At 36.4% G+C, this 23336-nt stretch overlaps 1 protein-coding gene across 25 annotated transcripts in view; it reads right to left on the bottom strand.

Moving 5' to 3' along the window:
• The window catches only part of LOC307189655 (uncharacterized protein), a 2229222-nt gene that overhangs the window by 1666768 nt on the left and 539118 nt on the right, over window positions 1-23336 (bottom strand). For 22 of the 25 annotated variants that reach the window (XR_013829269.1, XR_013829270.1, XR_013829271.1 and 19 more), the window contains one exon: window positions 20112-20303. The exons of the other annotated variants lie outside the window; for them this stretch is intronic. The gene's annotated coding sequence lies outside the window, so the exon portion shown is untranslated. The remainder of the gene's footprint in view (window positions 1-20111; window positions 20304-23336) is intronic. 25 annotated transcript variants of the gene reach the window in all.

Below are 23336 nucleotides of genomic sequence, written 5' to 3'. Positions count from 1 at the left end.
TGTGGATTTTGTCCCCAGATTATCGCCCTTCTCCTTCTTTCCACTGTTTTCTTATAAATCAGTTATAAAACATTATTACAAATAAAAAATATTAGTTATAAAATTCCCCTATTTAAAAGAATATATGTGTATATTTATATAAAAGAAATTATTAGAAATATATTTTAGAATTAGAATATAATAATAAATTAGATTATTCAAATTAAAATACTACATTTATTTTGTATATGATTGGGGATAAAATCAGTGTCATAATTATTTGGATGAGCATCTGTTTCATGATTAGCTATTTGGATTAAACCCTCTTGAGAGTCAGTGAGGTTAGATCTTATTCAGAGTCATGGTTTGGACCTGTCTCCCTTTTATTAGTTTAACTTACAACCTTAGTATTTGGTCTCAAGATTTTTTCATGGTGAGGGAGAAAACTGACCTATGTGTGTGACATAGAGCAAGCACTTCTCAGTTCCCTTAGGAGCCAGTGTCCATATATTTAGACTCCAGTGACCTTCTTTACCAAATGTCAGCTTGCCTCTGACAATCTGACCAAGTGCTTTATTTCTCATTTACCCTTGACCGTGTTTGAATGAATTTAAAAATGAAATTGCATCCTGTCATAAATGTAAGCAGGAACAGTGGTGTGTCTGTAATTATTAGGGTCAGTTAAAAATTTTTAAAAATAGAATTTTACAATGATAAAGTTTATTTTGGTAAATCTTTTGCCTTTGCAAAGGCATGTATCACTTGTCTGTTTTGTTATGATATCTGTTAGATCTCCGAGATGATAATCAAATACTAAAAATACATTTCTCTGCTATGCTCTTTGTCAGTGATTCTGTTTTTCCCTCATGATAAAGTATCTAAAATTACCATTTGCCTTATAATTAATACCTAAAAACTTCTCCAAAAGTTATTATTAATTTGACCAGCTGTTGTTTACTCTTTACTGTTTAAAGGAAGAATACTAATTTAAAAAGTAAGAAAAGATGAAATATCTATTCCATGTATCTAATGAGATAGTGATTGCAAAGTGCCTTGTTCCCTGTAATACTTTCTGATAATATAAAATGTTTATTTGTAAAATAATTTCCCTGTAGCTAAAAACTTGGCTTCTTTACCAAAAATACTTCTTTACTTACAAATACTATACATAGACATCTATCTATCTATCTATCTATTTATCTATCTGTAGATCTACTGATTCTACTAAAATAGGGTCTTCATTAATCATAGGCAGAGCATGCAAATAAAACATGGACAAAATAGAAAAAAAACTGCTTAAATACCAAAGTTCATTTGATACTACTAAGCCTCTCTAAACATCTTAAAATTACTGCTTCAGTAAAATAAACAGAAGCAAATGGCCAAAAAATCTTCAGTAGACAATATTTTATTTCAAGGTACAGTCAAGAGGATTCATTAAAAAAAATAAGTTTCCAGGGCATTCTAGGGTTAGATCTTCTTTTGTAATGTGAAAGACTCATAAGTGACTTCCCAGGAAAATCATATTTCATAGGTTTTGTGTGAGAAGTTGAGTTGTTTGGAGCATGGACCTCACTACACGAAGTACTATCAGGCCAGCCTAAGCCACCATGTTCTGTCACTCAGACAACCGAAATGGCCTCCTGTTTCTCTTCCCTTACATCCTCACACTCCATCACAGCCCAAATTGTTCTCCATCTTACATCCAAGTAACATAAGTCTACCCAAAACTACATTTTAACTCTATTTTTCTTATACTTAATGTTCTTCAATAAGTTCCCAAAGACTTTAGGATAAAATTAAAACTTGCTAAAATTATTTTTAAGACAGACCCTCAGCTGACAGGTCTCAGGTACCTCAAATTTCATTTGTCCTGAGATGCACTCTAACCTGCCTCAAAGACTTTATACAGATTTCTTTCTGAAATATTACCTTGTAATTCTACCTATCCTCTGAACCTTATCCCTGTAAGACAAAGGTGAATCCTTATGACAGATGCTCCAACAAAGCCCTGAACTTCTGCTTTATTACATACATGACTACAGTAATAGCTTGTTTATTATTAGTTTTTCTTACTAAAATGACATTCATGGGAATATATAGGAAAAACAGCTCTGTATTATTCACTAATACAGAATCATTGGCTAGCACAGTGCTGGCACATAGGAGGTGAATGATAAATACATGTTTAGTAAATGAGTGAAAGAGAGCTTGTACTGAGATTTCCCTGCCAATAACATCCTACATACAAATAGTTGAAATCATCAAAAAAATCCAAGGAAAGTAGAAAAAGCCCAGCATTCAAATTTCTCCAAAAGATTAATACAGTTCAATCTAAAACTGGCATTTACACCAGAGAGTAACTGAAACAAGACAGAGGAACAGTGTATCAAAATCAAATCAAATCAAAAAATATAAATGAAATTAGTTGCCCCGTATATTTAATATATATTAAAGGCTAATAGGTAATGTCATTTAGTGGTATGCTATTTTCCCAAAATAGCTATTTTAATATAATCCAAATGGCAAAGAATTGACCTTATTTTGAACTAACTAATTTGACTCTGGTTGAAATGTTAAAAAAAATGGAAAAGGCTGGTTCATTTCTCTTATTTAACTGACTTTCTAAAGGAGCTATTTAACTCATTTCAAACTCTGATTAACCTTGACTCTGAGCTACATTTGTGAAAATGAGCGCTTTGAGTTCTCCTTGCCTTAATATAAGTAGTTCACGTATTTTTTATATACTATAGATTTAGAAGTCTTTGCATATAAAGGAAAATATTGATTTGGTAATCTCAAATTTGGTTATTTACTGAAAGACAAATCCGTGTGTGTCTGTGTGATTTTTCTAAAATACTATAGTGTGATCTGGCAAACCGGGTATCTACTTGAATTTATTGCTTCTTTATTGACATAGGATGCTATTGTTACTGCAAGACACATTTTATCACCTGTTTCTGTTTGAAGCTTTATATTTTTCTCTGGTGTAAATCCTATTTATTGCTACCCTGTAGGAAGCATGAACATGAAACTTTGCCAGAACCTGCTCATCTTGTCCAAAATGTGAAATTACTAAGGTTGTATTTTCCCCAGAAGTCAGTCACTTTTAAAAAATCGATCCTCTATTCTCATTCCAGGTAACAAAATTCCAATTCATTTCTGAGAACAAAGAAGCATAAGTTTAACATGTGCTGTTTTCTATTCACATGTAATTGTGTTAAAAAATGCATTCAAAATATACATAAGTTAAAATATTTCATATTACTCAAGAAGTCTGCTTATAACATTAGAAAAAAAACAGAAATCATTTTGATTATATTCTGGATTTTAATTAATTCTACCCCATTAAAAAGTAAAGGCTAGGGAACGAGTACTTAATGAATGAAATTGAAACGTTTTGACTCAACTCCCCCTTCTGCTTCCTGAATTTTCACATATGTATTTCATAAGAACCTCCAATAATAGAATCAGAGTCACAGGTATTAGCAGCAGCACAGCAGGAAGCTAGGGAGATAGGTGCACAGAGAAGTTTATTCCTTAGTCCCATTAATTACCAGCTGTATGTTTTTAGGAAACACACAGGTTAGGAAACACACTGTTTAACCTGCATTCCAACTTAGCCATCTGTAAATGCAGAGAGTACTAACCCTTTGCAAAGTTCAAGGATTAAATGAGACAGAATGCTTTAAGTGCTCTGCATAGTATTTGAAACTCAGTAAGTCAGCAGTAAATGGTAATAGCATTACAATTAATATTATCATTAACACTGTTATGTGTAGAGCAGTAACTGAGATTTATGCCCAACGTTTTCTTTCAGACCTGGAGGGTACTGGTACTGCTGCCTCCTGATGGCTTATTTTATTCCTCAGCGACCTTTCCTTGTTACAGTCCCAGCCTCTGCAGCTTAACCTCAGACCACCAGGAAGCCTTGGGAGCTACTGGCAATCTTCCCTGATGTGAGAACTCCTTGCTTCTGGGTTTCCTGTTACTGGGTTCTCCCCATCCATAGATACTCCATGTTTGGACCTCCCTGCCACCTGGTGATTGCTCAGATAGTTGTCAGACATATCTATTTGCTGTATGGGTTTCCTTCAAGTTCTTGGAGATAGGTCTGTCTCACACCGCCCAGCTGCTCCAACTACCCACCCCAGAACCCTTTCTGAATCTCAGAGCCACCTAGTGGAAGCAGTATGTGAGAGCTACTGGTAAAAAGGGAAGGAAATATTTCACACTTGTTTTCCCTCATGTAGCCAAGGGTCAGGATTAATCAGAATATCCAAAATGAATTATTTCACTGCCTTCAAAGAACCAGCCCATCCGTGGCTTTTAATTTAATCATTGCAAAATCTATAGAAGATAAATAGTAACTTTTTCCAGTATATAAATGAAAAACTGACAATATATCCTAAAGATTTTTGAGCTCATACTGGAGGATCCAGATTAGTGGAGTGAGCAAGTTACTGAAAATTCGTAATTTTTATCTGTAAAATAAAGGAAAATCTGTAAAATGAGCAAAGTCAGTTTCTACCACATGGGCTTGCTGCAAAGATACCTTGCAATAATGTCTGTGAAGGGCCTCGTACATTTTCTAAAGCAGTGGTTCTCAAAATGTGGTCCATAGAGCTCTGTGGGTCCCCAAGACACTTTCCCTGAATCCACTGAAGCTGAACTATTTTCATAATAATACTAAGATATTATTTACTATGTTGACATTTGCACAGATGCTGCACAATTCATGGTGTGACAAAATGAGAAATATGCATAAAGTGAGAACTTTTGCTTTCTGAAATATGATAAGAAAAATTATTTGTGTACAGTCTGAGTTGAAAAGTAAACTAGCTCCTTTTTTCGTGAAACACTAGCTTTACTTAAAAGAATGACTAACAGACAAATATGGTTATTAAAACTTGGATATTTGACATTTTCCTGAAAATGAACAAAAGGAGCTTATCACTTCAAGGAAAACAATCAACAAGTATGTTACCAAAAATATAATCGAAGATTTCAAACAAAAGTTAGGATTTTGGAAAACTGATGTCTGCCACAATGAACTCAACATGTCAATACTTAAAGAATTTTCTGATGAGATCAATGGTGATATTAATAAGTGTGATTTTTTTGATATTGATTTGATATTGTAAAATGAAATGTGTCAACTGTATAATTCAGTGAACCAATAATTTCCAAATGGCGAAAATCATGCACAGGTAAAAGATATATTAAAAGGTCAAGGGAGACCAAGGGATTTTTATGTAACAGAGTATGAAAAGTACACTGATACGGTTTCAGATTCCATATTGTGACTAACCTTTAACAAACTACCACCTGCCAAATTTTGGTGTTATATGAATGATTTTTTAATATTTCTATCTTTTTTCCTATCTTTCACTCATATCTTAGCGGGGCTGCATTTTCTTCATATACTGAAATAATATGTTGCAGCATATTGAATACAGAAAAGTTGATATAAGTATTCAGCTGTCGTTATTAAGACAGACATTATAGTTATTTGCAATACATAAAACAATGTCACTTCTAACTAACCTTTTTCTTTTAAAAAGATACATAAAAAATATATATATTTATGTATATATATGTATATCTGAATCAATTTGCTGTACACCTGAAACTAACACGACATTGTAAATCAGCTATATTTCAATAAAAAATGTTTTTAAGAAGATAGTATTTTTCATGAAATTTGCTATTTAGGGTAATTTTTTTTTTTTTTTGCGGTATGCAGGCCTCTCACTGTTGTGGCCTCTCCCATTGTAGAGCACAGGCTCCGGACACGCAGGCTCAGCAGCCATGGCTCACGGGCCTAGCCGCTCTGCGGCATGTGGGATCTTCCCGGACTGGGGTATGAACCTGTGTCCCCTGCATCAGCAGGCAGGCTCTCAACCACTGCGCCACCAGGGAAGCCCTAGGGTAACTTTTTAAGGATGACTATATATACATAGTTTAAGTATAACTGACAATATTATATTAATTTCAGGTGTACAACATAGTTTTTTGACATTTTTATACATCATATCCCATTTAAAGTTATAAGATATTGGCTATACTCCCTGTGCTGTAAATTATATCCTTGTAACTTACCTATTTTACACTTAGAAGTTTGTACCTCTTAATTCTCCTCACTATCTAGTGCAACTTTTAATGAATTTAATAAAGACATTTAAAAATAAATCAATTCATAAAGTGTACAGTATTTCAATATTAATATTTTGAGTCTTAGCTCATCTTGCACTATCTTTCTTCTACTCAAAATAATTTATCCTAACTACAGATAAGAAACCTTCCTATAATGAGGAAACACAACTTAGGAGAGTCTTTAGAACACTCTATTAAGTTCTTTCTTTTCTCACCACAGATTCCTGACACTCATCTCTTGATCTTTTATAGCTTTCTGACTTGAGAGATTCAAATATGACAGCTAAATTGTTGCAGAATCCTAAGTATAATACCACTAATATTGCTCTTTCCCGTCTCCTACTTCAAAAATATTTCCCAAGCAGAATAATAAATAATGAAACAATCGAAAAATAGAAAGCAAGGAAGTGATCTTCGAGTATCTTCTTAAATAAATTAATTGCTCAGAAAAGAAACAAACAAATAAAAAAACTCAGCAAAGCAACTGGCAGAAAATTAGCCTAAAACTGAAATAAAAACAATCACAGGCTACCGCTTCATCTTGCCATATGTTAAGGAGGCTTTTAAAATCTTGCAATTTCTAAAATAAGCCACTGAAAGTCTTAAATAGTACTCAGAGTGAGAAATGAACATTTTGTGGTGTTATACATTTTTGTTGCTATTGTTAAGTGTGGGGTGAAAAACAAATATTCTCAACCACTGAACTGATAGCATTTTATTTACAATGTACTATATTTACCCCAGCAGGTTACAGCCATAATGTTTTGCTACTGACATCCAGGAAAAAAAATTTCAGTGCCAGGAAGAAACAGTGATGAAAGAATCCATGTGGTTATATTTTTCAAGTTTGTGCAATTATTTCTTTAACAAGAACTCAAAAGCAAATGTCTAGAAATCTAAAATAGAAAAATACAATGAAAATACATTTGGAGAAGGCTAAATTATGTTTTCAACCTAATTCCTGCAATGTTTTATCTTTTAACCTGAGGAAAATTTTACAAATCCTCTGTCCGGTCAAATAAGTTTCTAATCCCCTTTTTCCTTGAAGACTACAGATTATTTTGATTTTTTTTTTCCATAAAGAGTGAATGTAGTTAAAAAGTATTAGTTGATTGTTGTTTTTATGTTTGTGAACAGCTTCTAAATTAGAAGAAATTAGACTAGGATAATGAAAGGAAGGAAGTACTTTCCACTTTTATTTGGCATTTTTTTGGTTTTTAAGTTCCATCTATAAGACAGATTTTTATGATGAAATTTTACCTCATAATGAACACATTTATAAAAATTTATAGTATTTTGTGGGGTACTTAGTGCATTTTTAAATAGAATGAACAAACTTTTTGCTTACTGATGTGTTATTCAAAGCACTTTATTTTTGAACTACTGGTGATCCTATTAAACAAATGTGTATTTTTGACAGATGTTTAGCATAGATGAACTTCAGATTTATATTGCCAGCAGAGAAATACAGAACATCTGACATTTTTAAAAATGAAACTTTCTTGATTTATTTAAGTATAATAATTGTATTTACGTGACTGTGATTCTGAATTTTATAGTAATAGACACTAAGACTAATGAATCTGAGAGTAACTTAAATATCCATTCATTCCCTAGCTTCACTGGAATGACTCTCTAATCTATATATTTTTTCCTTTAACTATTCTTCTAATTCATTACCTAATTGCCTAAGATATAAAGAGGCATGTTGCCTAAATGAAGCAGCATCAGTAAAACAAATGAGGCTAGACTTTGACTATGATATCCATTCTAGTGCTTAATCACTTATACACAGAAGATTATCTCTGAAGGGCCCAATTCCCTCTTCTATTTCTCTCCAGCAACACTCCCATGCATAATCTAGAAGCATTTTATTTGATTTGTATTTTAGCAAAAGTAAGCTTATGTATGGGAAAGTTTGCAAAGTTTAAAATCACATGGCACGTAATTTTTTTAAGCATTAAAATATTTCCTGAGCCTCCTACCCTACATTTCTCTTCCAACAATATTTGGAAAATAGTTTTGTATAAGTAAATAAAATTAACATCAATTGCTCTTCTATAAAAGAAAAAAATATATATCCACAGGCTTCCAGGAGGATAACCAGGAACTACTGCTAGATTTTGTTGGAAAGTCTACAGAAAGGGTATCACAGAATGAAGATGAAATAAGCAAGTGTAACTATACCTTCCCCAGGTCTGTTTCCTATTGGCAATCACTTATTAGCCATTTAATAGAAACTTCATCCCTCTGATTCTATTCCTGAGTTGTGTTACTGCATTCATTAGGTTCCCAATAGAAAATGCAAGGTAACTAATGTGGGGTTTTGAAGATAATTTAATGAGAGAAGTTACAAAGATAAGGAAAGGAACCAATAAGAAATACTGAAGCATGCTGGGAAAGCACAAGTGCAAGGTATTGAATGGAGACGTGGGGATCACATTCCAGCCTCAGAATCCCTGACTAGGGTGAGCTTGTGAAAGCAGCACTGCAATACAGTCTCACCAGTGGTATTTTGGGGGCCCACTTGATATGCAGTGCAGATGATGTGCAATTCGTTGGCTATATTAGAGATAATATGGAGACCTTAAACTGCCCATCCAGTCAGAAGAGAAGTTATCTTCTGGCCCACCTACTGATAATCCCCATGTTAGAAGTCACATGTAGTGGCAGGTCATTCAGGCGACACCAATCCAAAACATGGACAGTTCCATGTGTGCAGCAAAGACCCACCAAGCTTTCCTCCTTCATACTACATATTTCACAAAATTTGCTCATCAGGTCTGCAGAGATACCCTCCTACTGTGCCAGAGAACAACACGATGCTTTGTTCCTATTAATTTTGTTGCCATTAGAGCAAAACGTAAGATGCTTTTAAATTCGTAACCTTATATTCTAGGCTTCTAATCCCTCTTGCGCATGCTCTCTCTCTCTCTCTCTCTCTCTCTCTCTGTTTGTAATAAACATAAGTTCTTGTATAAAAAAAAAAAGATCTGGATCTAAAACAGCAGGGGAGGAGACAGTGAGAGCCTGATGAAAGCTGGACCAATAGAAGTTCCTGAAATGAACTGTAATTTTAGAGAGAGAATCAGACCAAAACCAGAGAGCCAAGGTCTAGAAGGGGTGGGAGAAGAAATAATCCATCGTTTCTCCTCCTCACTCTGATCTGCCATTGGCCAAATTCAGCTATAAGTGTGAATTCAAAGAAGCCCTGGCGATGCATCTGTAGGGTCAGCCCCGGAGGCACAGAAGCAGGGTAGAGAATGTATTGGGGGAGGAGAGGCAAAAACCGATTAAATTTCTAAAATTGTTGTCATTTTGTAACTCATATCACATTATAAAGTGAAAAGGGTAATTGCCTACTTAAAGAAACTGAGATGTAATTCCTCATTTTAGGCAAATTTTCAATCATTTTATTTTTTAAATATTTTATATCAATATGCAAAATCTTTGAATTTATAAACATCTTTAAAAAAACAATTTTATTTTAAGGAAAGGCCATCTATTCTTCCTTTTAGAAAAAAGACTTTTTGAAAAACAATGGCTTCAATTTCTTCATCTGAAAATTACTTAATGTTATTAAATGACCTCTCAATGCTATTACAGAGCTACAGTTCTAATTTATTTATTTTTTTAGTTCTAATTTATAACATTGAATGATCTCTATGTTAGCAAATCTCCTGATTCAGGGTGGAGCATATTTTCCTAAGTTTCATGCAATACATAAAGCCGTATATAATGCTATGTAACTTAAGCAGCTAAATTAGATGTTTGTTTCTTTCCTTTTCACCCTCTTGCTCTTCTTAATGAGTGAGTAAACATGGTTTATAGTAAAAGATAAAAATCAAACACTATAAAATTATATATATATATCCATATATTATACATATCTACAGATACATCACATAACCACCACCAGATAAAGGTGTAGAAAATCAGTTAAAATTTGACTCAGGATCTGTCAGCCTTGTTTATAAGAGAAATTTGACAATGAACTGCTCATTTTTGGCTCAGGAAAATTTCCCCTGGGCACAGGTGGAGTGAATAACAAAGAGCAATCACCATTCGGCAACCATCATAATGAAAACTGGTTGAAGCAAAAACATCATTAGATGTTAAAAAGTGAAAGTGCAATGAGGAATAAGATATTTATCTGGCCGCAAAGTATTTATTAATTATACTATATATATATTAATTACAAAGAAAATAGTAACTTTAAATGCAGAAACTTGGCAGAAAACCCAACTGCTGAGAGCTAATGTTACAAGTAATTCTTCCTGATATGATGAACCGAGAACAAAAGTGTATTCCTGTCAAAACTAAATACATGAATTCCATCAAGATGAAACGTTAGACAAACCTAAATTGACAGTCATTCTATAAAATGTCAGGCCAGCACTCTTCAGATATGCCAATGCCATTAAAGACACAGGAAAATGAGGAACTCTTCCAGCATACAGGAGACTAAAGAGACCTGATTCCTGAATGCAAGGCATGCTTGGGAATTTTCTTTCACTGTAAAGGATATTAGGACAAATGAAAGACGCAATGTGTATCAATGTTAATTCTCCGATTTTGATTATTAAGTGGTTATGTAAGGGAATGTTCTTGCGTTTAGAAATACACGGTGAACTGTACCACATGAGGAGACATGAACTGTTCCACACAAAACGACATGAATTGTATAACATGGATGATACAGAAAAATAGCGAGAGTGACAAGAACAAATCTTAACACTTAGAGAATCTTGATGAAGTAGTATGGAAATACTCTGTAGTATTCTTGAAATTTTTCTGAAATCAGGTCAAAATAAAAAGGGAAACAAAGGGGAATAAAGAGGAGGAGACTGTGCTAGGTAAAGGAGAACTATGGCAGGACAACAACAACAAAAAATCTAGTCTTCGACCTAAAGTAAACCAAAGAATATGAAATGAAGTACTTGATCAAGAGCCAGTTATGCTCATTCCTCCTATCACAAAGAGGAAGTTATTCTCTATCCTAGCAAAATCAAGGGATGGAAAAGACCTCAGAGCCGAATGACTGGGGGAGGCTACAAGGAAAGCAAGATCCAGGTACGGGCATTTCTACTCACATGCAGTGCCCGCCGCCCCCCCCCCCTTGTGCCCCTAAGGCACACACAGATTGCCCTGAGGGACCAGGCTTGTTGCTACAGTGGGTGCTCTCTCAACAGTGAGGACTGCCTGATGCTGATCAAAGACACCCTCTACTCAAGGCTCTGTTGTGACCTAAAGTGGAAGGAAATCCAAAAAAGGAGGGGATATATGTATATGTATAACTGATTCGCTTTGCTGTGCAGCAGAAACTAACACAACATTGTAAAGCAACTATACTGCAGTAAAAAAAAAAAGACACACTTGGTGCCTTGTGCTATACTAAACCCTGCTAGTAAGATCCCCCAAAATGGCTGATATTAATGTTTCCAGAAGCCTGGCCAAATGAGGGCTCTGAGTGAGGCTTAGGGTTTTGTAAAGTAAATAAGGAGTTCCAATTTTTCCACATTCTTGCCGACACTTGTCTTTTGTGTTTTTGATAATAGCCATCCTAACATGTGTGAAGTGATATGTAATTGTGGTTTTGATTTGCATTTCCCTGATGGTTGGTGATGCTGAGCATCTTTTCATATGCCTGGTGGCTATCTGTATGTCTTCTTTGGAGAAATGTCTATTTGAGTCCCCAGCCCATGTTTTAATTTCATTTTTTTGCTCCTGAGTTGTAGGAATTCCTTATATATTTTGGATATTAACCCCTTAACAGATATATGGTTAGTAAATATTTTCTCCCGTTCTTTTCACTCTTGACTATTTCCTTTTCCAAGTGTTGGTGAGGATGTCAAGAAATTGGAACTCTTTTAAACTGCTGGGGGGAATACAAAATGGTGCAGCCACTGTGGAAAACAGTGCGAAGATTTCTCAAAAAATTAAAAATAGAACTACCAAATGATCCAGCAATCCCACTTCTAGATATTTATCCAAAAAATGCAGTCAAGATCTCACAGAGATACTGTGATCTCACAGAGACATTGTAATCTCCCATGTTCATTGCGCCACTATTTATAATAGCGAAGTACAGAAACAACCTATAAGTCCATCAATGAATGAATAAAGAAAATGTGCTATATACATACAGTTGACTATTATTCCACCTTAAAAAAGAAGGAAATCCTACAATATGTGGCAACATGGATAAACCTTGAGGACATTATGCTAAGTGAAATAAGCCAGTTTCAGAAGGACAAACACTACGTGACTCCGTTTATATGAGGTATCTGAAAGAGTCAAACTCATAGAAACAGAGAGTACAATGGTAGTTTCCAGGGACTGGGGGGAGAGGGTGGGGAAAGTGTGAGGTTGTTAATTAATGGGTAAAAAGTTTCAGTTATACAAGAGAAATAAGTTACAGAGGTTGCCGTACAACATTGTGCCTACAGCTAACAATACTGTATTGTGCACTAAAAAAATCTGTGAGAGGGTAGATCTCATGTTAAGTATTCTTACCACAATAAAATGAAAACTAAAATAAAAAGATCCTTGACCTCTCCCACCCCCATAAAAAAGAAAAGAAAATGAAAAAACGTTTTACATTTTGGTTAAATTTCTGTGATGGATTAAGGATGGTCTCAAATTCTTTATGACTCTACCATAAAGAAGGGAAGTTTGCTTTTTTGTTTTTATGTTTTTCTCAAGTATTCTGGAATAGGCCTGTGACTTCTGTGACTAATAAAATATGGTAAAATTGGCACTGGACCAGCTTTCCACCCAGCCTTTAAGAGATCTGGCCGCCTCTGCCCCTTCCCTTGAATTGCTTGTTTTGGAAGCCTTGAGCTACTAAGAAATCTGACTACTTGCTAGAGAGACCAAGTGCAGAGGCCATGTGGAAAGGGAAAGAACCTTAGACTTCATGCGAGAGAAGCTGAGCAGCCCTAACATTCCAACTGAAACCAGCTCTGCAGTCCTACTCTCCCAGGACACCAGCCATGTGAGGGAGCCATCTTAAATATTCCAACCCACCTGAGCCCCCAGGTGTCTGCAGTCCCAGTTGATATCATGTGGAATAGAAGATGCACCCAGGTAAGCCCCATCAACCCTCAGAATCACAAGAGGTCAAAAAATGCTTATTGCTTTAAACAACCAAGTTTTAAGGTAGTTTGTTATGTAGCAAAAAATAACCATGATATCCTTATATATACTCAAATTCATAATTATTTCACTCATTCAACAAGTATTTTATTAGGCATTTATTAAGAGGCCCAGTGTAGGCTCCTTGCTGGTGATTTCTGTCCAGAGGGAAGAGAAACATCAAACACATAAGAATGTATCAACATATATATAATAATATGTGTAACTAGAGTGACGTGTATGGTATGATGAAAGGAGATGGGACCCAGGGATGATAGTCAATGCAGTGAGGGTTAAACTGAGATCACAAGAGGTGGTAGGAGGTAACTCAGTGTGGATGAAGCAGCCACCTGTGAGAAATAATTACAGAAGTATTGAGGACTAAGGGAAGGTTACTTTTGCTGGGGTTCAGCACACTTGGGGGGTATGTGGGCAGGCAAGGCCAGAGGCAAAGACAGAAGCCAGAACTAACTTAATAAACAACTAAATAGGGACACTCTTGTCGGCCTTGTATTTTTACTACCTGGAACATTTTCTGACACATAATCGATGTCCAACAAATGCTGAAAGCTTCCAGGAAAGACAGAAAGGAGAGAGGGAAGGGGGAAGTAAGATGTTCTTTGCTCTTGCATACCCTGCTTACACAGCTGCACGCTCATTCAGTGGTTCTCAAATTTTGCTGCATGTTAAAATAATCTGGGATTTAAGAAACCCTCATACCCAAGCTGGACCCCATATCCAAGGTGGACCACACACCTAATGAACTAGAATCTCTTGAGTGGGACCCAGACATCACAGGTGATTCCACTGTGCAGCCAAGTTTGCACCAAGGAGTGGGGTTTCCATCATTCTATGCTCCTGCTTGGTAAAGTGGGGAACAGTGTTTCCTGACTAGTTTTCCTCATAGACCTTACAGTTTAAAGTGTCAGCAAATTAATCTAGGTCCTAATGCAACCTGACACTGGTAAGCAATGGGGAACAAAAGACCAGCGCTAAGTATCATTGGCTATTACTGAAAATATAAAATCTAATTTGAAAAATATGTCTCCATGCCTCTCTATTAATGAATTATGTAAGTAGGCTATGTAGTGGTTATTTACTGAAACATTCACTCGGTGGAATATATTGAATAAATATGCCAGGAAAACTGAGCAAATCTAGTTAAATGACTACTGTATCATGGACTATTCAATTAAAAAATATCTTTGATCATAGATCTCAGAACCAGCCCAGCACAAAAACGTATTAGTGTTCCAACTGATGGCCGCATTGTTGCAGATAAAATAGCAATGTTAATTCAATTAGTAAATCAGTAATAATTGTGGAAAATACCCATAAATGAACACTATTTTCAATCATTCATAAAAGATAGTTTTGATGTATATCCTGAGTAATCTTCATTTTTCTCACTCTTTATTGTTGCCTATTTCAAGGTGTTCTATGAAAAGGGATTCTGCATAACTTCACTAACTTCATGGGAAACTTTTTCATGGAGGATTTGAATATAAGTAAAGTTTTCACCATGTATAGATGTATAGATATGGATGCTTTGAAGACATAAAAATGTCTATCATTCAAAAACAAAAAATTACATGATTTTAGCAATAATATACCTGTGATATCAGTAACCTCTTACATTGAAGCCCTGTGTTCTAATACAGAGAAATTTTCATAGAAGGAATTTGTCTACTTCTCAGAACTCTAGCACCCATGGAAAGACAGGTCCTTCACCTTGGCTGATAGGATCCCCCTTCATTTTTCCTTAAATCCAGGAAGCCGTGTTTCCTTCATGGTGCCCGGCATAGAATTAACTATTTAAGTCTTCAGTTGAGTTTCTTATCTGTGTATATTTAAGCCTGAAGTTGTGTCCACCTCCTAGTAGTAACTGATTAGATGCATGATTACATTCCTCCCCTCTATGTACCATGAGGTGAAAAGCAGACAGTTGCATGACATTGATTGCCTATAGTATCAGCACATTTCCAGTTTGCTTGACTCTCCCTGACATCTTGGTGATGGCCCCTCTCTCCACATACATTTTCCAGCACTGCACATAACCATCCTATTGACTGCCTAGCTGGGCTATTCCTGTGCCATAGAGTTGGCTGGATGCCGACATACGTGGTTAATTACTCTTCATGACAAATCTGTGAGATGGGTACTATTCTTCTGATTCTGAAAGTGAGGAAATGGACACACAGAGATTCTCAGTGACTTGTATAAATTTCCTGAGCCAGAAAAGAGCAGAAATATGATGAACCAGACCTCCCAACCATAAGCCGAGTGTTGTTTAATTGCATTCCCACTGGAGGGGATCTGATTTAACTTTACCCAGTTAAGGAGACAATGTCTCCAACATTCATTCTAATGGGTTAAAAACTTGGTTGTGAAAGATCCTATCACTTGAGAAATGATGTCATAAATCCAATTCTAACTTCCAGATAGTTACTGTCTTTATCTTAAAAAGAAGTGTAACACTTTAAAGCAAAAATGGGCTGCCTTTTTCCCCCTGCTATTCCACTGCTGCTTTATGACAGTATTTTTTCTGTAAACTTTATCAGATTTTTTGTTTGACATTATTAACTCCCTCAAACTATGGACTCAGAAGTCAGGCAGACCAAATTCAAGTTTTACTACCTCTTGCCTGAGGGACCTTAGTCAAGCCCTTTAACCTCTTGGTGTCTCAATTTTCTCATTTGTAAAATATTGTAAAAATAGAGCCTGGAGGCCAGTTTACTGGATGGTAGAGAGCTGGATAAGACAGTGCATATCAAGAACTTAGTACAGTGCTCAAAATGATGCACTGATAATGCACTGATAATGATGATAAAGATAATAATGATACTTAGAGGAATTGATCCTTCATTGGATGGGCTTTGGGTGAATTTGTTTTCTGTAAAATGACCTAACGCTTTACCTCACCAACTGTAACCCAAGGAGTGTCACACTACAATCTCAATCTCTCTCTCTTTCTCTCTCTCCTTCTGTCTCTCTCTGTCTTTCCCTCCCCCTCCTCCCTCCCTCCCAGGTAATAAGCCCTGTTATTACTCGGGCGGTACAAAGGTTAGCTGACTCTGAAATGAGTGATGTATAAGTGGAATTTTCTTTGTTAACTTCCATTTTGTTGGATGAATCTCAGAAGATGATTCATTAGAGTCCCTAACCTTTGATCAAGGCCTAGTGCAAAACAAAAATACAGGGCCCTTTGTTCAAAAAAACAGGGGAAAAAAATGGTGTTAAACCTAGTAAATTATAAAGCATTTTCCTTTCTTCTGCATCAGTCCCCCTCTCCCTCTCCCTCCTGGTTTCCCTGGAGCAAGAACCATGCCTTTCTCCTCTTTGTATCTACCACAACAAGAACTGTGCATAAAACCAGTTAATTAAATAAGGCATATGATGGGTGAAGAACCAAATGCCTGAATCCATGCTCTCTATGCTTCTGGGCCTCACCTTCAGCCAACAGCCTCTTTCCCTAACACATCAGTAGCAGTTTCCAAACAAGGTGCCCCCTCTCTAACTTCTCCCCACCTCATATCCATATACTGCCCCACTACTTAACTTTTTGAAACATACATTCCATTTGTATTAATACCATTCAAAACTGTGGCATTCCATCAACTACCATATAAATTACACCCTCCCTATAAAAGCTTTTATTACATTGCTTTTTTAGCTCTAAGATGGGTTTTTTGTTTGTTTGTTTCTTTGTGTTTATTTGCTTAGGTATTTGAACTTGTTATTCTTTCTTTTTGGAACATTATCCTGATGCCAACTCATCTCTCATTTGATTCCACTTACTCAACTTACACAAATACTTTACTTTACAAAATAACCTTCATTGACTTTTCTACCTGTCCTTTCAGTTTACATGTTCCCTACTACATGTGTCTATGGCACCTCTACTTGTCCTTTCATCTCACTCATCACACTTTCCTTACAAGGTCAAGGTCTTGTTTTCTCCTCCATTCTCGTAAGCATCGTAGGGGCAAAAACAAACTTTGTCCTATTTATCACAATTTCCCCAAAGTCCAGCAAAATGCCCAGCATTTAATAGAAACCCCGTACAAGAGTTTATGAATGAATATATGAACAAACAGATGAATAAATGCTCACTGAGGATATTAAAGACAATTTGTATTTTACATTCTTGCAGGCCTCTCAGAAAAATTCTGATTATGCCCAAAGAGTCACTTCCTGGAAGAGATTCAGAAAAAGAGGCAGGGAGGGGAGTTGGAACCGCAGGTTTTCACTACAGACTAAAAACTCCCCTTGCACAGAACTCTTCGAATCACTCAGTTGTGGATTTTTGTCCTGGCAGTGCTACCACACAGTACATGCTAGGGTTGGAGACTTCTGAGGCCAATATAAATCACGGGAAAGCAGTCCTCGGGCTTGAACAATATATATTCTACAGTCTGTGATTGACTTGATATGTATGTGTGACACAGATTTGATTAGCATTTCTTTTGCCCTCATGATAAGTAAATTTATACCAGACATAAAGCTACCTGATTTCCCTCTTCTTCTATGTAAGTATGACCTTGGGGATTTCACATCTCAGGTTGTGGCTCAACACCACAAACAGAAGTAAGAAAAAGGAAAGGAAAAACGAGAGACAACCAAAGGTAAATTTTTTCTAGTGATAATAGTAATAATGATAGTAGAGGTATTCATGGTATTTGTAGAAGGAGCTTCCATTTTTTAAGTATATACTATATATTATTCACTTTGCTAAGTACTTTATGTATATTACCTTATTTAATTTATAAGACGTCCATAAAAGTGTGTCCTATTATTTCCCCCACTCTGTAGATAAGCAAACAGGTTAGAAGAATTAAGATACCAACAGCCAACAGATCATTGCACATGGCAAATAAGGACACAAACTGAGATCTCATTGCTTAAATATAGGGCCAACACTTTAATGCTGACTGAGAATAATGGCTCTAGGTCAATATTCTAAATATCTAGGACATGTATGTAGCTCCATTTTGGGCAAAGAATTATTTAATTTGCTTCATCTCCTTTAGAAGCCTGCAGACAAGTTAACGAAATACCATTTCATACTGACTTCCTTTCCAAAAATTCGCTCAGTCAGGATCTACGATATGCACTCCAAATTGGACAGATAACAGTATAATTTTATACAACAAGAACACTGAGTATGTTTACAAATAACTGCCTAATAACAATCAAGAAAACGGCATCTTGTCTCCACAAACCCACAGAAAACTGTTACATCCATCTAGATATAAGTGCTTTATGTTAACACAAAGGCAATAGTTCTTTAAAAGTATCCCTAGATACATCATATTTTAAATCACTGACAATATTCCTAGTATCTTGTAGTTTTAATGCTGAACTTAGGTTCTAAGCCACTGAATAAAACTAGAGATAAAATCATTATAATGAGATTTTCCTGTTTTTTTCCCAATAAAAACAAAGCCAAAAAACAACAAAAACACCATCTTAGCTACAATACAAGAGGTGTCTGTTATTTTCAAGAACATAGCACTTGCTTTTGGTTAATAGTGATTTCTGAAACCTCTAATGCTAATACATTTTTCCAAGATTTTAAAGAATTGCTTTAGTCACTTGTATTGGTGAGTCTCAAAGCATGGAAGAATAACTTTCAGTGTTTCCAAAGAAAAGACAGTTGCCATTACGTCAAACTGTGAGACTGGATTGCTCTCATTTTCAGTTTCTTTGAAGGTCTTGAGGACCATACATGGGTCTGAGCCCAAATCTTCCCCAGTGTTAAAGGTTGATTGCAAGGTCCTGCCCATTTCAGTACTGGCATGGAGAGCTTTAGGAAGCTAGACTGTTTCCAGAGATCCTCAGAAAGCACTGTCTTCAAATCAAAAAGTGTACCAAGATGGTATTTGTGCTATTTGCTGTTTTTCTTTCTTTCACATTTAAAAAAATACTTACCATATACCAGGAAATGTGATAACTGCTTTAAATAACTCTTTTAATTTTTTTTTTTTTTTTTTTTTTTTGCGGTACGCGGGCTTCTCACTGTTGTGGCCTCTCTCGTTGCAGAGCACAGGCTCCAGACGTGCAGGCTCAGCGGCCATGGCTCACGGGCCTAGCCACTCTGTGGCATGTGGGATCTTCCCGGACTGGGGCACGAACCCGTGTCCCCTGCATCGGCAGGTGGACTCTCAACCACTAAGCTACCAGGGAAGCCCCAGCTCTTTTAATTTTTAATCTTTCACAAGTACTACATGAGATTAAATAACTTGCTAAGAGAAAGTGGCGGGTAAAGGATTTAAACTCTATCCCTATGACTGCATGTCCCCTGGTCTTAGTGGCTATGCTTTTGTGTCCCAGATCAAGATGCATGAAGTTCACGAAGGAAATATTACACCCTTGAACACTACAAGTCCAAATTATAAAGCAACCATCATAAGGAAAGTAGTGACTTAAAACTGACCTGAAACCAGACTGTGCCCAATTGTTCATTCATTTGTTACAATAATAAATATCTGTTTCCAGGCATCCACTGACCATGATTCCCTCAGGAAACAGGGCCATCTTGACATGCTGAGGTATACTGTTTCCAAACAGAACTAGTTGGAGTACCCAGCAGAGTGTAATCAACTTCCTTTGGCTATAAGGATGTATCTGTTGGAAGCAAAGCCATATCCAAACTAGCTAGGTCCAAATCACAGGAGCAGCTATCTTGCCCTATTTTCAGAATAATGATAGTCTCAGTGTGGTTCAGATATTTAGAAAAGAGTGGTAAAAAATGAGGTGGGACACTGAACCAAAACGTGCCACAATGATATGGACAAAGCAAAGATACACTGGAAACAAGCACGTTCCAAGAAACTTACCTACAGATATGTGAATGATGAAAACCATGGAACGTGTACAGTGAAAAAGGAGCTGGACCACAGGTACAAAGTGACCAGAGAAGGTAGATCCTCAGTGAATCTATGAACTTGATTCCTGGTGGACTCAGTTTACTCAGCTACTTGTTCAGGCCATAGAGCCAAGCATGGTGCTCTTGGTAAGAAAGTAAACATCTGTGAAAGGAGTGAAACCCCAAGTTCAGAACAAAAGATCTCACAAAGACTCATAAACAGAAAACAACAAGTAAATATGTACATACATAAATGAAAACAAACTTCCCATATATAAGTATATTGAGGAGAACAAAACTAAATCCAAACTTATATTTAAACTGTCCCTTTTAAATGATCTAAAAAAGAAACATTTATCTTCAGTTGGGAATGAAAGAAAGGTTTTTTGACTGCACAGCTTGTTCAGTTCAGTTCTGCTTTCTAGAAACATTGACAATGGGAGGAAGGTTAATAAGTTCCCCTGGTGGTTGTCAGGGCATACACACTAGAGAGGAGAAAGAATGAATTCTTCTTATTTCCAGACAATCTGTTTTTCTTTTCACTCTAATGCAACATGCCAAGTGCTCCTATTACAGTAATTTACTGTAATATATATGGTGAGATGACCCTGACACCAGGCAAAGCAAAGAATGTGTCTATTTCTCAAATAATTGAAAAACAGACACAAACATTTTCTTTAAAAATGGACCATTAGATTGTCCACATAGCATGGTGACTAGTGGAATACTTAAGGAACAATGCCACCTGTATTTATATATTTCTGGACAGGTACAGCTGACGGTATAAACTCATTTTATGAGATTGCTAAAACAGCTGCAGGAAAGAGATAAGGACATTTTATCATTTTAATTTGCTATCGCCTAAACATAATGGCAGTGTAACAAAACTGCCTGGGATTATTGCAAATAATCTGTCATCAGAATTGATGGTATTTACCAAAGCAGTTTCACTAGCAAACTTCAGTCTGTTCTTAGGTTTGAAAAATAAAAATCTACTTCATGCCAAATGAAAATGCCCTTGGTTTTACCTATACTAATAAATAATAATAGCATTAACTGCAACAAAACTGATTTGAGATAAAGAACATTATTCTGCTGAAAAACAAATAATTACCCTGCAAAGGTATATCAAAAGAAAGTATATCCAGACTGTCTGACTTAACAGAATTACTACTTAAAGCCACATTTATACCTAGTTTTTAAAAGCATCTTAATTCTTATTCACTGAAACACAACTCTGTTTATGTAATTCTTTGCATTTGTTAAAAACCAACAACCTTGATAAACTCAATAAAGAAATTTATTCCCAGAGCCTCATGATCAGTTCCAAGCCAGATCTTTTTTTTTTTTTTTTTTTTTTTCGCAGTATGCAGGCCTCTCACTGCTGTGGCCTATCCCGTTGCGGAGCACAGGCTCCGGACACACAGGCTCAGCAGCCATGGCTCACGGGCCCAGCAGCTCCGTGGCATGTGGGATCCTCCCAGACCGGGGCACAAACCCGTGTCCCCTGTATCAGCAGGTGGACTCTCAACCACTGCGCCACCAGGGAAGCCCGTCAGACCATTTTTATGTTGAATTTCCTACCAAACAAATACTGTAAGTGGTCAGAGACAGACTGTCAGTCACGATGGCAATATAAAAATTAGGCTAACTCCATCAGGGACTTATACTGGGTATGGGGTGGGGAGGTTATTGGTTTGTCTTTTCCATTAAAAGGAGAAGAATCTTTGCTGACATTGACCTAAGGACCTAAGACACACAAGCCCTATTTCGTATCCATTTGAGCAGCTGCAGCTCTCCTATAAGAATATTCCCCCACTCTTCCACAGCTGAGAGGCTTCTTCCTTGCAATACCAATAGCACTTATTGTTTGCACAATTCAGTTAAACATAGGTCATAATCTGTTTTCATAGTCATAGAACTGAGAAAGATTTTTGGGAGAAGGGCAACTGGAAATCACATTGCTGGGTATTATGTGCCAGACATTTCTCACGGACAGAGAGCTAATGTGGGGGAAAAGCTGGGAATTCAGAACATTTCCTCTGACTCCAAAACCTCTCTAAGACCTCTCTGTGATTATACTGCTGTTTCTGTCAAATGTCCAGATAGGTTTGTAAGTAACCTGAAATCACGGACAAGGTCTTATATATTTCTGTGCACCCAGGATTACCTGCTCAACCATGGTTATGAAAAACCATTCAGTAGAGATTTGTAAACCATAATTTACAACTAAATGTTGCTAGAAAGAAGACCTAAATAGACATTTCTCCAAAGAAGACATACAGATGGCCAACAGGCACATGAAAAGACGTTCAACATAGCTAATTATTAGGGAAATGCAAATCAAAACTCATATCAGTCAGAATGGCCATCATCAAAAGTCTACAAATAATAAATGCTGGAGAGGGTGTGGAGAAAAGGGAACCCTCCTACACTGCTGGTGGGAATGTAAATTTGTGCAGCGACTTTGGAGAACAATATGGAGGTTCCTTCAAGAAAACTAAAAAGAGTGTTACCATATGATCTAGCAATCCCACTCCTGGACATACAATCAGAGAAAATTGGAATTTAAAAAGATACATGCACCCCAGTGTTTGTAAAGCACTGTTTACAATAGCCAAGACATAGAAACAACCTAAATGTCCATCAACAACTGAACGGATAAAGAAGATGTGGTACATAGATACAATGGAATATTACTCAGCCATGAAAAAGAATGAAATAATGCCATTTGCAGCAACATGGATGGACCAAGAGATTATCATACTAAGTGAAGTAAGTCATTCAGAGAAAGACAAATACAGAGACATTTTTGGTTGCCTCTATCTGGGGAGAGGGGTTGCTATTAGCATCTAGGGCACAGAGGCCAGGGATGCTGCTAAGTGTACTAAAGCGGACAGGACACACTCCCACAACAAATTTCAAAGAGCACTAGTAATGAGAAGGCCTGTCACAGACCCTTCCATAGAGGCACCTACTTTCCACTTTTTAAGCTGTTTTTTATGACTTCCACATGTCTCCAAATTTCTAAACAACATGCATGCCCTGCTGTCTTTTGCGTCGCAAATTAAGTACATTATCTGTTGACTTTAAATTATGAAGATGATAATTCAGTTCTCTTTTACTATCGTTTTCTCTGCTTTTCTACAATTTCCTCCTGAAATACTTAGATTGAAATTGTTGGTTAAATAAGTAT

This window comes from Stenella coeruleoalba (genome assembly GCF_951394435.1).
Source record: "Stenella coeruleoalba genome assembly, chromosome: 7".
NCBI lineage: Eukaryota > Metazoa > Chordata > Mammalia > Artiodactyla > Delphinidae > Stenella > Stenella coeruleoalba.
Note: the sequence above shows the minus strand (reverse complement) of the source record. Positions and strands in the feature narration are given on the sequence as shown.